This window comes from Thamnophis sirtalis, unplaced genomic scaffold, assembly GCF_051295495.1.
Source record: "Thamnophis sirtalis isolate CommonGarterSnake01/CBP01778 unplaced genomic scaffold, rThaSir2_p1.2 scaffold_5, whole genome shotgun sequence".
NCBI classification, from domain to species: domain Eukaryota; kingdom Metazoa; phylum Chordata; class Lepidosauria; order Squamata; family Natricidae; genus Thamnophis; species Thamnophis sirtalis.
In genome coordinates, this window is record NW_028261385.1 from 412566 (window position 1) to 428142 (window position 15577).

General features: G+C 48.9%; 1 protein-coding gene across 1 annotated transcript in view; it reads right to left on the reverse strand.

Moving 5' to 3' along the window:
• CNTFR (ciliary neurotrophic factor receptor) overlaps window positions 1–15577 on the reverse strand; it is a 308133-nt gene that overhangs the window by 209898 nt on the left and 82658 nt on the right. The gene's annotated exons all lie outside the window — the stretch shown is intronic.

Below are 15577 nucleotides of genomic sequence, written 5' to 3' on the forward strand. Positions count from 1 at the left end.
CAGCTGAAGTGGCCTGCAGTGCTGCACCCTAACCACTGCGCCATCTCAGCTCTTGGGAATTGATGTTCCCATGCTGATGTGATGGGCTAAAGACACCACAATCCTTCCAGACAGACTTTTTGCAATTATTTATAGTCCTTAATTTTATGACTAAAATTTGGACCAGAATATCTGTTGCTGAGCCAGTCGTTAAGTGAGTCACATCGGATCTTACAATTTTTTTTTCCATTACGGTTGTTATTTATTTATTAAGCTTACGCAACACCCATTTTGCCAAAGGGGACTCTGGGTGGCTTACAATCATTCAATAAAAATACCATATAAAACATGCTCCCTTGCAGCACTGATGATGTTACCTAGTTTGGCAATGAAACGTCCGCAAGAAAACAACCGAACTCAGAAGGCAGCTGGGAGCCCATTTTATAATACATTAAAATAAGAGGCCACACATTTAAAAGTGGGTTAGAATTAAATTGACCGAGATGGAGGGGAATGGAGTGTTTTATGCAAAGACTTTTCATAAGTCACTTTTTTTTGAGTAACTTCGAATGGTTGTTAAACAAATGCTTACATGTAAACGGCTACCAATCTCCCACCAAAGGCCCCCCGTCATCTTCCAGCGAACCCCAAGCCCCTTGCCCCAGATGGTGGGGCCGGGAAGCCGGTGCAGCTACTCCAAACCAAAAGGAAGACGCGGTGTGACAAGGACACAACATCCACACCCCTCAACACCATTTTGTGCTCTCTGCTTCTGGGTCGGGGGTCACATGGTGCAGTTTTGGTTCAGTTTTGGTCAACGCATCACAAAAAAGATGTTGAGTCTTTGGATAAAGTGCACAGAAGGGCAGGTAGGACGATTAAAGGCCTGGAGACTAAAACAGCTGCAGGAATTGGCCAGCCTAGAGAAAAGAAGGACTCGGGGGGACGTGACAGCAGCCTCCCAGTATTTGAGGGGCTGCCCCAAAGAAGAAGAGGGGGAGGTCAACCTATTCTCCAAAGCACCGGAAGGCAGGACGAGAAACAACGGATGGAAACTAATCAAGAAGAGAAGCAACCTAGAACTAAGGAGAAACTTCCTAACAGTGAGGACAGTCAACCAGTGGAACTCCTTGCCACCAGAAGTGATGGGGGTTCCATCACTGGAGGTCTTTAAAAAGAGACTGGGCAGCCACTTGTCTGGAATGGTATAGGGATTCCGGCCTGAGTAGGAGGTTGGACTAGAAGACCTCCAAGGTCCCTTCCAGCTCTATTCTGATTATTATTGTTATATTATTATTGTTGAGGAGAAACTTCCTAACAGTGAGAAGAACCAACCAGGGGAACGGCTGACCTCCAGAAGTTCTGGGTGCTCCATCACTGGAAGTTTTTAAGAAGAGATTGAACACCTATTTGTCTGAAATGGAATAAGGTTTCCTGCTTAAGCAGGGGGCTGGACTAGAAGACCTCCAAGGTCCCTTCCAGCTCTATTCGGATTATTATTGTTATATTGTTAAGGAGAAACTTCCTAAAGTGAGAAGAATTAACCAGTGGAACAACTTGCCATCGGAAGTTGTTGAGTTCCCCATCACTGTTTTTTTTTAAAAAAGAAGAGACTGGACAGTCATTTGTTTAAAATGCGATTAGGATCTCCTGCTTGAGCAGGGGGCTGGACTAGAAGACCTCCAAGGTCCCTTCCAGTTTCTATTCCAATCAATTGTTCCAAGCCGCTCACCTTTGGCCAAGAACCTCCCATCATCGCTGCAGCTGCCCTCCCCCCCCCCACCCACAAAGGCAGGAAAGTTGCAGAGACAAATAAACCTGATCGGAGCCAGAAACGTTCCTGGGGGGCGTCTGTTGGGGGCTTGGAGATTGCTAGTAATGCAACTCCCTCTAATTGCTTTTCTGTAATTGGCGGCTGCTAGGCGGAATTAGGTAATAAATGGAATCCAATTCCGTTCCTTCTCCGTATTCATTTGATTCAGGAGAAGTCATCAAGTGGAGGGAAGCCCCCCCCCCTCTCTCTTCGGGGTAATGGCTCGTAAACATGGCAGAGGCAGACTTAGGAGCAGGCCAGGAGGGTCTCCCCAGGGATGTCCACCCCAGAGATGACCTTCAGCCAGAGACAGGATCCCAAGGACTTCTCCCTGTCCTGGAAGGAGGAGCCTCCAAGCCCAGAGGTCATCCCCAGTGAGGTGACCAATGAAGAGATCTGAAGTCTCACATTTTGACTGAAGGAGGAAGTTGGGGTGAACCTCTCAGAACATCTATGGAGGTTCTCAATCATCCAAATCGGGGTTGTCCCAAAGGTGCTTCTCCAAAAGGCAACCGGACTTCCTTGAAAACGTTTCACTTCTCATCCAAGGAGCTTCTTCAGCCAAGCTCATCCATCGTTCTTCACCTTCATCCGAATGAAGAAGCTTCTTGGATGAGAAGTCAAATGTTTTCAAGGGGGGGAAAAACCCTCCAAGAAAGTCCAGGTGCCTTCTGGAAAAGCAGCTTTGGGATAGTCCATCTGTCAGTTCATGGCCAGAAGAAGACCTGGCAAAGACCGCTACCTTAAAGGGGATGGGATAAAAGGCATGGCGAGCAAGGACTATCAGTCCTGAAGGTCTCATATTATCTCCAAGCTGATGGCCACAGAGCTGGGCTGATCCATTAAATCCACCCAGTATAGGCAGGGTTTCCTGGGGTTGGACTAGAAGACCTCCAAGATCCCTTCCAACTCTACTCTACTCCTCTCTTCTTCTATTCCTCATTCCATTCTTCTCTTATCTTCTCTCTTCTCTCTTGTTCTATTCTATTCTAAATTCCATTCCATTCCATTCTTCATCATTCTGTTCTATTCTGTCCTGTTCCGTTCTGTCCTGTTCCATTCCATATTTCTGTTCTATTCTATTCGACTTGCCTCGACTCTACGATCCATTCTGGCTGAATGGAAGGATTTATATTCTCTGCAGTCGTCTAAACGCACCCATCACTTAGAACTGAAGGATCTTCCTGGATGAGAAAAAGGGAAAAAGAAATGAAGTCCAGCTGCCTTTTGCAAAAGCACTTCTGGAACTTTCCAGGACTTTCACACCTGCTTCGTGGAGGGATCTCAGGAAAGAAATTCGCCGTAAGAGCTCGACGGGGTCTCATTTAGAGAGGACCATCTAGTGTCCTCCAGAAGCCGAGGAGACGGCCGGAGAGACCTAAATAGAAGCAGGACATTAGAATGGCCCTCCACGCTCTGCCCCCCCCACCTGTCCTTTATGTTTGCTGGCTTCCCACCTTTTCAAAATGGCCCTTTTAGGTTTCCGGCTGTCTTGGAACCCCTGGAAGGGTGACCACCAGCGGTGGGTTCGTACCGGTTTGGACCACTTTGGCCGAATAGGTAGTAACTCGGCCGGACACGTGACCGTAACCGGTTCTATCCTGGGCGCCACCATTTTTATTTTCTGTTCTGCACATGTGCAAAACAATCTTCACTGAAAAAAAATGTATTTCCCCCTCCTCTTTTTTTAATGGTCTGCGCATGCCAGTCCCAGAGAGATCCCAGGGATGGGCTGTTTTATTGCAAAAACGGAGGCGTTTTTGCCTCCCCCCAGCCTCCAAAAGCACTCTGCAGGCTTCCCCAGGGCTGGGGGAAGGGGAAAACGCCTCTGTTTTTGCAAAAAAAGCAAACAAATCCATCCCTTTTTCTGCCCATTTTTAGCAAAAAGGGGGCTGTTTTTCCCTCCCCCCAGCCTTGCTGAAGCCCGCAAGGTGTTCCTGGGGGCCGGGGAGGACAAAATCCTTTTTTTCTTACTGGGTAGTTTGCAGAAGCTCCCTTAGTGAGGCTGGAGCTGCCCCCATCCCTGGTCAAAACTTTTTGCCACCGTTTCGGTGGGCATGGCTTGGTGAGGGGGGGGGGGTCATGTGACTGAGTGGGCGTGAGTGATGTCAAGTTGGCCACGCCCACTCAGTCACATGCCCCCCAATCTAGCCACTCCCACCGAATGGGTAGTGGAACACTTTTAAACCCATCCCTGTTTACCACCACCTGCTCGGAGGAGGCTCCCGAGTGGGGGGGAGAGGGGCCCAGATTTATTGATCCATTTATTGTCAGGGGAAAGAGACCAGGAGGCCAGGATGGGCTTCAAAAGCACGGTGAGTTTATTCCATGCAGGTATATCCTTGACAGAGCTCAAAACTTCAGTTGCTAAGCCAGACAACTGTTAAGTGAGTTTCGCCCCGTTTTCTGACCTTCCTTGACATCGTTATTAAATGAATCACTGCAAGTGTTAGGCAAGTCAGTTCGCTTGTGAAGTGAATCTGGCTTCCCTGTGGATTTTTGCTGGTCGGAAGGTCGCAAAGCGGGACCCAGGACACTGCCACCGTCATAAATATGAGTCAGTTGCCAAGCACCTGAATCTTAATCACGTGATCGTATGGGATGCTAGGGAGTGGTGCGGTGGCCCAGGGGTAGAGTTCGTTCCTAAGTAGAGGCAGATCTTTCTCTCTCCAGGCACAGTGAGAATATATCTGCCGAACAAAACTCCGCATTGGTGTCAGGAAAGGCATCTGGCCAGTAAAACCCTCAACTCCATTCAGTTGTCCAGACTCCACCCTGCGATTATAGGGGATGCTAATTTCTGGTCTGTAAATACGCGCCGTCGTCTCTTGATCCTTTTTTTTGGCCTCCAACAGCCTCTGTTGTTCAGGGAAAGGCCCCTTTGCAGAACTTCTCCACTGAATTTGGCAGAAATTCTAAAGGCTCCGGGGAATCTGCGTTCGAAAAGGGGCCCTCCGGGGTTCAGAAGTCCCAACACGGGGTCAGTTTTTAAGATCCACTTGGTGCCTAGCCGGCTTTCCTACATGCAAAACCTTCGTGGTGGCTTCAATAAATACAGCAGCGGAAAATGTGAACTATAAAAGATAAGCCATAAAAAGAACCGGCTATATATAAAACCTAGGAATAAAAAATAATACGGCGAGATGCAAGGCAGACGTAAAGTTAAACTTAATTCGGCTAACAGTTAATTACTGTTATTTTTATTTATTTCACCAGGCTTCTGAACCGCGCCGGTTGCAAATAACCCTCAGCTACACAGGGCCCAACCTTGGTAAGTGGAGTTAATAAAAACCAGAGAGAATATCAACCGCGTGACAACCGATGTGGGTTTTTTTCCCCCTCTCATTGCCCAAATATCAAAAGAATAGGGGGTGAGCAGGAGGGGGGAGGGGGTTCGAATCATCATGGAGGTGACACCACCCGGGAGAGAAAAGGGTCACCCAAGAATCATGGATGACACATGGAGTTACTTCCGAGTAGTTCCCATTATTGCTTTTTGCTTGTAGACAGAATCGTGCCTGATTAAAGCAAAGATCTGCATCCCTACAGGTTTTCCTTGAGTTACGACCCACAACTGAGCCCCAAATTGACAGTTGTTAAGTGATTTTTTTGCCTCATTTTACGACCTTTCTTGCCACCGTTATCCAGTGAATCACTGCAGTTGTTAAGTGAGTAACAAGGTTGTTAAGCGAACTTGGCTCCCCCAATGATTTTGCTTGTCGGAAGTTCGCAAAAATGCGATCACGTGACCCTGGGACACTACGACCGTCATAAATATGAGTCAGTTGCCAAACATCCCAATTTTGATCACGTGACTACTGGAGGACTGCAAGTATGAAAAACGGCCGCAAGTCACTTTTTTCCTGTGTTGTTGCTTACTGCAAAGGGTCACAAAATGAAAGGTTGTAAGTCGAAGATTACCTCTATAGTAATACTCCGGGAACTATTGAGGAGGAGCTGCCTTCACTCTCTTTCTCTCACACAAGCCAAGCTTCTCTTTGCCCTCGGGTAAGCAGCCCCTCCCTTCCCAGGAATCCAGACAACATTCCACCACACTGCCCTACTGCACGCAGCAGCCACCGAGGCTGAGAACTGGGCCATCCTTCTTTGCACAATCCCTGCCGGAGGGGACTTACGGGCAAGCCTCAGAAAGTTCCCGGTCCCATGTTGCAACTCAATGGGCTCCATTTCCCTTACTCAACATGGTTCTCCAGCCCTTGACGCTTCTGCCTCTGAAACAAACCAGCATTCAGGTCCATCAATGCTAGGTGAAAGACGGCCCAACGGAGACAATGGTGTCCAACCTGTGACTTCACCATCTTCCGCAGTTCAGTCAGGATTATTGGCAGACGAGGCAGGGCCCATGGTTCCCTTCCATCTAGGTCTAGGTCAGGTGTGTCAAACTCAAGGCCCTGGGGGGGGGATCCAGCCCGCGGGGTGCTTAGATCTGGCCCACGGAGCTGCCCTGGGAACAGCGAAGGACTGTCCCGCAGTGCCTCTGTCACTGAAATCAGAGCTCTGTTTTTGCTGGCCCAGAGTTGCAGGAGGCCGTCGCAGCTGAAAACGGAGCTCGCGCGGGCTGTGTGGGACCTTCCCAAGCTCCGTTTCCACTGGGAGAGGGCTGCAGGAGGCGGTCCCAGTCGAAAATGGAGCTCCGGAACCCATTTTTGCTGGCTGAGTGCTCAGGACACCACAGGTGCCCCCGACATGAGGGACATTGAGCTGGTCACGCCCCTCCCTGGCCAAGCCCCCCCCAGCCCCCCCCAGCCCCCCAAGGTCAAACACTGATGCGTCCCTCAATGAAATTGAGTTTGACACCCCTGGTCCAGGTGGCCTCCTGGACTTCAGCTATAAGGAGGACGACAATTTTCACTGGTTTATTTTGACTTACTTGGGACTTCAAGAACCACAAATCTCTTTTTCTTTTAACAAGCACACCCTCAAGAGTTCCCAGGTGTGCCCATCAGCCCCAGCCGAAGGGTGTGTGTGTGTGTGCCACACAAACGACAAAAGGACGTTGGACCTGAATCTCATAAAATCCCAACTACAGACAGAACCAGGGGTGAAATTCAATTTTTTTTTACTACCGGTTCTGTGGGCGTGGCTTGGTGGGCGTGGCAGGGGGAAGGATATTGTGAAATCCCCATCCCCTCGCCACTCTGGGGCCAGCCACAGGTGGCATTTGCCAAACTATTCAACATTTCCGCTACTGGTTCTCCAGAACCTGTCAGAACCTGCTGAATTTCACCCTGTACTCAACTAAGCTGTGGGGTCCCAGGCATTTGTGAACAGATTGTGGGGGGGCCTTTCCTTCAAAAAACTGGATGGATCCCCAACACAGGAAGCCTTGATCCAGAAATCTTCGGGCGAGGATAGTCGTAGCGGAAGAGTGATTTATGCACCGCAAAGGAGGGAAGAGCAAGATAACGAAGGCACATCTGTAGCTTGGCTAAATTTAGATTTGCTAGATTTACTAAATGCACCAAATTTAATTCCCGTGGCTGTAAATATTTATTTACGTTCATAAGGTAGACACCCGGAGAGAAAGAGGTCTGGCAAACAGTTAATTCGTTTGCTTTGGAAATTGGATTTCAGCGTCTTCTGAAAGTCCAGCCCGGCCAAGAATCACCCCAGGATCTCGGCTGTCTCCAGGCGTGACTCCTGCTGCTACAGTTGAACCCCAGGCCACCCCAGGGCCACCCTTGGTGGGCATTAGAAGACCTTTGGAAATGGGGCCCAGGTTTCTAGCTTTCTATTCCTTCCACCTGGGTGTCTCTTTCTAGAATGAGAAACAGTGTGGATGTTTTTTCTTTGAGTTCTGCCTGCTGGATGAGCTACAAGCAAATCTTCAGTGGTTCTCTGCTATCCAAGATGACCCTCGTGAGTGGAAGGGCACCTCATTGGTCACTCAAGAATTTTGGGCAGGGAGATCCGAACAACAGAATAACAAAAGTTGGAAGGGACCTTGGAGTCCAACCCCCTATTCAAACAAGGGACCCTATTTCAATTAAAGAAAAACGGTTGTCCAATCTCTTCTTCAAAACTTCCAGTGATGGAGCACCCACAACCTCTGGAGGCAAGTTGTTCCACTGGATAATTGCCAGAATAGGGAATTGGAAGGGACCACGGAGGTTGTCTAGTCCATCCTCCATGCTCAGGTGGAAGATCATATACCATTTTAGACCAATGGCCATCCAATCTCTTGAATGTTTTCAGGGATGAAGCTCCCACAACCTCCGAAGGCAACTTCTGTTCCATGGGTTGATTGCTCTCACTGTCAGGAAATTCCTCCTTATTTCCAGGTTGAATCTCTCCTTGGTCAGTTTCCATCCATTCTTCCTTCTCTGGCCTTCGGGGGCTTTGGAGAATAGCTGGACCCCCAAACTCCTCTCTGGGGCAGCCCCTCAAATACTGGAAGGCTGCTCTCCTGTCCCCCCTGGTCCTTCTCTTCCCTAGACCAGCCATGCCCAGTTCCTGCAACCGTCCGTCCATCGTATCTTTTACCCTCCAGTCCCCTCATCATTCTGGTTGCTCTTCTCTGCCCTCTTTCTAAAGTCTCAGCATCTTTTTTGTATCTTGGTGACCAAAAGGTAGAGAAACTGGGATGGAGGAGAGGCCTTTCCAGAGCCCTGGGAAGGAAGGGTGAGGCCTGAGGGAGGGTCAATGCACCAGCCATGCCCAGGGAAAGCACCATCCCAGCACACAGTAGAATCGCCTGAGGGATTCCAACACACAGCCCCCCCCCCCCCCCAGCCTTAAATCCAGAGCATCTCCTCCTGGCCTCGTCCTTCTGCGACCCCTTTGGATCCCTGCCTGGCTCTATTCTTTCCCTGAAAGTCCCAGTGGATGAAACGGGACCCCTTCCCAAAGGCCCCCTGTGGCTTGGCGTTAAGCCAGATTAGCCTCTGCTGAGCTGCAAAGCCTCCAAGTTACACAAACACAGACACACAGACACACAAACACACACACACTGTTCACACATATCACATTTTGCTGGTTGCCCCTCTTCAAGAGGAGAACTTTCACACTCAGCTCTGCACAAGATGCCAGATCTGTCTCGGTTTTGGGGTGATGGGAGTCAACCATCCTCCCCTCCACTCTACCACTATTACCGCCGGTAATATTATTTGTCAGACGTGAGTGATTGTGCCATCCATCCTCCTGTCTGTACATCCTTCCCTCCGTCCATACCTCCTTCCTTCCATCCCTCCCTCCTTCTGTCCATCATTCCATCCCTCCCTCCCTCCTTCTGTTCATCCATCCATCTATCCCTCCCTCCCTGAAATAAATTTCTCCTCAGTTCTAAATTGCTTCTCTCCTTGATTAGTTTCCACCCATTGTTTCTTGTCCTGCCTTCAGGTGCTTTGGAGAATAGCTTGACTCCCTCTTCTTTGTGGGAGATATTGGAAGGCTGTTATCCTGTCTCCCCTAGTCCTTCTTTTCATTAAACTAGACATACTCAATCCCTGCAACCTTTCTTCATCTGTTTTAGCCTCCAGTCCCATAATCCTCTTTGTTGCTCTTCTCTGTACTCTTTCTAGAGTCTAAAACATCTTTTCTACATCGTGGCGACCAAAACTGGATGCTGGATTCCAAGTGTGGCCTTTCCAAGGCCTTATAAAGTCTCACTGACACTTGACGTGAGGTTGATGTTCTGTGCCTCTGTTGATGCAGCCTAGGATTGCATTGGCTTTTTGGGCAGCTGCTGCACACAGCTGGCTCCAATTTAAGGGGCTGCCTGCTAGGACTCCCCCTGATGGAGGCCCCCCCCATCCCTGGGAGGCAATTATTCCATTGGGGAATTCTTCTTTCATCTTGAGAAGGAGAACCTCCTGTCTATTGTGAAGGCTTCCCCACAGAATGCCCGGGCACGAACTCTCTGGCACCACCAGGGTTGCCGGCTCTTCAGTCCAAAACTCTTTTGAAATCTAAAGGGCTGGCATGCTGCAGTCGACCGGAAGACCCTCCCCATTCTCTCTCTTCCCAAGAATCCCCCAGGAGCACCCCGAGACCTTCCAAAGGCCAGAGAGTTTGCAGTCGAGGCTTCGCTTCCTGTGCCCAGAAACCAGGCGGAGTCCTGCTGGTTCTTCGCACCTGCCTTTTGGGGTCTCTCCACACTCAGCACGGGGGCAATTTGGGTGAGTGCCCACCACGGGCTCCCCACGCTCCAAAGGAGACCCTCACCCCTCAAAGTAGCGTTTCTCCATGTTGGCGACTTTTAGATGGCTGGCTGGGGGGTTCTGGGAGTTGAAGTCCACACATCTTAAGAGTTGCCAAGGTGGAGAAACTCAGGACCCTCCTGGCACTTCTGTGGCAAGTGAGGCCAGCCAAGAGCATCTCTCTGCCTCTGCTACGGTGGATGTGCTAGCTTCATGGTAAGGGAACTCCTTCCTTCCTTCCTTCCTTCCTTCCTTCCTTCCTTCCTTCCTTCCTTCCTTCCTTCCTTCCTTCCTTCCACATTCCAATCCCATTCCCTCCCTTCCATCCTATCTTCCTTTCTTTCTTTTTCTCTCCTTCCTTTTTCCTTTTTCTCTTTCTCTCTCTTTCTTTTTCTTCTTTCTTTCTCCTTCCTTTCCATTCCTCCCTCCCTCTTTTCTTTCTTTCTTTCTCTTTCTTTCCTTCCTTCCTTCCTTTCTTCCTCATTCCAATCCCATTCCCTCCCTCCCTTCCATCCTATCTTCCTTCCTTTCCTTTTCCTTTCTTTCTTTTTCTCCCCTTCCTTTTTTCTTTTTCTCTTCCTTTCTTTTTCTTCTTTCTTTCTTCTTCCTTTCCATCCCCCCTCCCTCTTTTCTTTTTCTTTCTCTTTCTTTCCTTCCTTCCTTCCTTCCTCATTCCAATCCCATTCCCTCCCTTCCATCCCATCTTCCTTTCTTTCCTTTTCCTTTCTTTTTCTCTCCTTCCTTTTTTCTTTCTTTTTCTTCTTTCTTTCTCCTTCCTTTCCATTCCTCCCTTCCTCTTTTCTTTCTCTTCCTTCCTTTCCTTTCTTCCTTTCTCTCCCTGTCTCCCATAAAAAGTGACTGGTTGCTTTACTGGCACCAAAGAACCACAACCGGTGCCAGATCCAGAGGTTACACCCACCCCATGCCAGCTATGAAAGGGGGCCACAATCTTCCAGCCGGGAGCCAAGTAGCAGCCCCTGAAACGCCCACCTGGGGGGCTGCTCTGCCCTTTTCCAAAGCCTCCTCTGAAACCAGCATCCTGACCCTCTTGGCTGCCACCCAACCCATAATGCATCACCCAACAGGAGGCCTTCTCTCCCCCCTCCCCATTTCCCCTCCTGCAAAATTGAGTTCGGAGGCGACCCCCTTTTTCCCCCCCTGCAATTCCTTTTTTCCCTTCTGAGCGTTGGCAAACCTCACCCACGCAGGCCGTGAAGGAGAATCCTCGGGGACTGGCACGTCATCCAGGGAGGAAGGTGGGGGGGGGGGGCTAAGAAGGGAAGCTGGGGATGATGGGAAATGTAGTGCCCCGCTCTCAGGAAGAATGTTCCCTTCCTCTCCTCTGGGAAGGGAGCTTTCCTGCCCTCTTTCTGATGGGGTCCTATTTTTTATTTGTATTTTGTTTTCATTTTCCAGCAGGGTCCCGTGTTTTTCATCCCCCCCCCCATCGTTTCTGGCAGGCTGGCCAGCCGTTTCAGCCGACCACAGCTGCCCACTTTGCCCAGGGCCGGGAGAAGCAGCGGGAAAGGCTGAAGTATATTTATGTCTCGTGCAGACAGGATCACTTGCTCTATTAAGCACGGTTTAAATCATCCCTGTGCCCCCCACCCCCCCCACCCCCCCACACCAGGGCCTTGGGGTAGGCATCAGCCATTAAACACCCCATTAGCTCGCATTTACAAATCTGCAAAAGGCTGGAGCTGCCCATTTGACGGCCGCCACGGGGAGGAGGGGAGACAGGAACACAGCCGCCTCCATCTCAGCCCCCAGGCGCTCTTGGGCACTAATCACACACACACACACACACACACAGCTGGAGCTCTCCCTCCACCGAAGAGGAAGGGGCGAGCTCACTCCCACACAGCCACAGTTCACTGGAAACTCTGCCCTACACCCCAAAGTCCATCTAAATCAGGGCTCCCCAAACCTGGTAACTCTGCAACTCATGGGCTTTAATTCCCAGAATTCTTCAGCCTTAAGATTTGTGGTCTTTGACTCCCAGAATTCCTCAATCAGCCATGCTGGTTGAGGAATTCTGGGAGTCGAAGTCCACAAGTCATAAAGACTAAAGACAAGGTGACCAAGACTGAAACAAACTGTATATCTTGTGATTGGACAGAAGGATAGATAATGCACTAAGTAGGCTAATGGTTAATGGTTGAGACTAGCTGTATATAATGTGAATGTAGGGTCACTTCGACTTTGCGGTACTGCATTGTTTTAAATGTAAAAATAATAAAAATATAATGAAAAGTCTAAAGACTGAGGAATTCTGGGAGTCGAAGTCCACAAGTCATAAAGTTGCCAAGGTTGGAAAGTCTTGATCCAACTATCTTCTGCATTGTCTGATATTCAATAATGGAGTTCAGGGCTCTTGGTGTCCTTTCAACAGGGTTATTTCCCCACAATCAGGTCACCAGGCTAAGGACCTTCTTCAATTCATAAGGAAAGACTTCTTTAAAAATAGTAATAATAATAATTTATGCATAGCATTACTATCAAATCCAAACATGCTAGAGAACCCCTTAAGGGTTGGTCTCCCAACGCATCATCTGTCAGAGACGATGTATTGCAGAGGAGCAAGAGACAATTCAGCTCAAATAGTTTGTGTGAGAGAAAGAGGGTGAAGGCGGCTCCTTCCTTATAGTTCCCAGAGTATATGCCTTGTGGAGCTGTTAGCATGCTTTAGTGGGTCAAGATTCTGTCTATGGGTGAGGAACAATAAAGAAATTTGCTACGGAGAATCACAATGCTTTTCTTGGTTTCAGAAGCTTCCTTCCTTCCTCCCTCCCTCCCTCCTCCAGATTTCCAGAAGGCAAAGCCTGCATTCCAGAGGAGCAAAAGACAATTCAACTCAGATAATTTATGTCAGAGAAAGAGGGTGAAGACGGTTCCTCCCTAATAGTTGCCAGAGTGTATCTTTAAGGATGCAAGGGGACTGTTTTAGCCTCACAGAATTCTGTCTGTAGGCGAGGAACAATAAAGGAACCTGCTTAGAAGAACCTCAACGTGCCTTTCTTGGTTTTGGGAGCCTGACAGGGATGGAGAAATTTGTGTGGGAGAAAGTGGCTGAGGATGGCTCCTCCCTAACAGTCCCCAGAAGTATTGCCTTATGGGGATGTTTGCATGCTTCAGTCTGGCAAGATTCTGTCTGTAGGCGAGGAAGGTTAAAGGAATCTGCTTAGAGGAACCACCACGTGCCTTTCTTACTTTTGGGAGCCTGACAGGGAAGGATAAATCTAGAAGAAGAAGGAACACAGACCCCAGGAGCCCAACCATTTATCCCAGACTCTTCCTAGGGGGAACATGAATGGAAGCCACTGCGGTATTCATGGGTTAGTTGACCCCTGCTTAGCCCGCCGGATCAAAGAGAGTTTAGATCCACCTTCTTCTGACCTTCTCGCTCCTGGCTGGAGCCCCTCCACCCACAGACAGATTGGCATGGAATGAAACGTTAGCAGTGGTGAGAAAGACCCTCGAAGCCCCCCCCCTCCTCCTTTTTTCTGCTTTGAGCCACAAATCCAGCCGAGCCCCTCCATTAGAGCAAGAGACTGTTTGTCAGATCTCAGACGAGAGAGAGAGAGAGAGAGAGAGAGAGAGAGAGACACACAAGACTAATTTCCCAACGTTAATTTGGCTCGGCATATTAGAAGGCCTTAATTTTGTCCCTCCGGATCCCTTTATGACGGCTGTTTCCTTCTAGGCACCGCGTAACGGTAATTGCCATTGTTAGAGGAGTTGTGTGTGCGGTGAAAACAAGAGGATCAGGGAAGATTGGGCTTGACATGATGGAAGGCAAGGATGCCAGCAGAGGTTGCCGACCAGCAAGAGGGGAAAAATTGCGAGGGAGAAAAACTGGTGTCCACCTGATTGTTTTTCAAATGTGAAAACAAAGCTGGCGAGCCCTGGAAACTCCCAAGAACACCTGAAAGTGCTCGGAGAAAGGAGGGAGGGCTGTGAACTCACTCTGGAGGCCCAGGGATGTCCTCACTCACCCAGGTCACAACTGCCACCAAGCAGTGTTTCTCAACCTTGGCGACTTTAAGTCCTGCGGACTTCAACTCTCAGAATCCCCCAGCCAGCTGTGCTGGCTGGGGGATTCTGGGAGTTGAAGTCCGCAGGACTTAAAGCCGCCAAGGTTGAGAAACACTGCTCCAAGGAGACCTGATGAAGCCGCTTAGAGAGGAAGCAAAACATTTTCAAAGGGGGGAAAAAAACCCCGAGAAAGTCCAGTTACCTTTTGGAAAAAGCACCTTTGGGATATGACTTCCCGCGAAAGCAGGGCAGTTGGCATGACCAGTGGCCCTTGAGTTTATGGCCCCAGTTGGGAACGGAATGTCTGATAAGTGAGTTGTGCTCAATTGTGCTTCTTTTTTTTTTGCATGGTTGATTGGCCATGTCACTTTTTTCAAGGCTTCCATAACTTTGTACATTTACTTACGAAATTGTTGTAATGACTACCTATAGTCAAAGCACCTGATTGGAGAAAGAAAGAGAAGAAAGGCAGGCAGGCAGGAAAAAGAAAAGAAAAGAAAGAAAGAAAGAAAGAGGGAGGGAGGAAGGGAGGAAGGAATGGAGAGAATGGGAGAGAGAGAGAAAGAAAAGAAAAAAGAGAGAAAGAGAAAGAATAAAAAAGAGAGAGAAAAGAAAGTAAAAGAGATAGGAAGGAAGGAGAGAATAGGAGAAAGAGAGAAAAGAGAAAGAAAAAAGAGAAATAGAGAAAGAAAAGGAAAAGGGAAGGAAGGAAGGAGAGAATAGGAGAAAGAGAGAAAAGAGAAAGAAAAAAGAGAAAGAAAAGGAAAAGGGAAGGAAGGAAGGAGAGAATAGGAGAAAGAGAGAAAAGAGAAAAAGTAAAAAGAGAAATAGAGAAAGAAAAGGAAAGAGGAAGGAAGGGAGGGAGGGAGGGAGGGAGGGAGGAAGGAAGGAAGGAAGGAAGGAAGGAATTCTGGGAGTTGAAGTTCACAGGTCTTACAGCTGCCAAGGTCGGACATCTCTGCTCTAAGGAGAACGTCCAGATTTCCACCCTTTCCAGCTTGGTGCTGAAGCCTATGGAGAGGGACCTTCCCCATCACAGGTCCCTCTTGCTGTGGTGGCCTGAAGACCAAGGTCCATGCTTCTCTCTTGCACCCCCCTCCTCTCCACAACATCTTAAACTCCAGGCCACAGGCCACCCAGAACCTGTCTCCAGAAGTTGTGGGTGCTCCAACCCTGGAAGTTTTGAAGAAGAGCCTGGACAGCCATTTATCCGGAATGGTCTAAGATCTCCTGCTCGAACAGGGGGTTGGACTAGAGGACCTCCAAGGTCCCTTCCAACTCTTGTTCTTCTCTGCTAGCTAAAGTGGCCCATCAGGAAAGAACAATCCAACATTCCTCCAGCAAGGCGGCATCTTCATAGCCCAAATGAAATATGAAATATTCAAAACCTTTTAAGTTCTCTCCGAGGAGCATCTAAGAAACATACAAAGCCTCGGTCCCTTGTTGAGAGAAACGTCCAATAAATAAATCACGAACCAGCCATAACTAAAACTTACTTTAGGCTGAAACCTGCTTCCCCCCCCCCCTAATAATAATAGCAATAATAATAATTCATTCCCCAGTTCGAATCCCCTAAACACAGCCTTTCCAC